Genomic DNA, 487 nt, shown 5'->3' with positions numbered 1-487 from the left:
AACGCTGAGCCCGCGCCCCCCACCCCGAAGGGGCGTGGGGGGGCTGCACTTCTTCACTCTCCTCTCCCCAGCCCCAGCTGGAGGCTAGTAGTTTGCACTGGGTCAGACTGGGCGGGTTTGGGCTCTTCCCCCTCCTTCTCTCTGCTTCCCCCACCTTCCTCCCCACTCCTTTCCAGATGTACAACGTAAACGCTCGGAAAAGGAGTCGGAAAAAGGGAGCGGAGGATTTCCTAATGAGGAAAGGAATCACCTCTGAAGGGCGGAGGGAGCCTGTATATGTGTGTGGGGTCTCCCTCGCTTCTTCAGGGTGGAGACTTTTGGGTTGAAAAAGACAGGAGACACCTCTGGCACCTGGCCAATTGGGATTCCCCCTTGTCTTCTGGGGCCACCGGGTGCCTGGGTTCCTGCCAGCTGGATTTGGGACTTTGGAATTGAGGAACAGAGCACTCCCAGTCATTCTGATCTGATGGAGGTCCTCCACAGGCTC

Source organism: Pteropus alecto, unplaced genomic scaffold, assembly GCF_000325575.1.
Source record: "Pteropus alecto unplaced genomic scaffold, ASM32557v1 scaffold220, whole genome shotgun sequence".
Classification (NCBI taxonomy): domain Eukaryota; kingdom Metazoa; phylum Chordata; class Mammalia; order Chiroptera; family Pteropodidae; genus Pteropus; species Pteropus alecto.
This window is presented reverse-complemented; position numbering follows the sequence as displayed.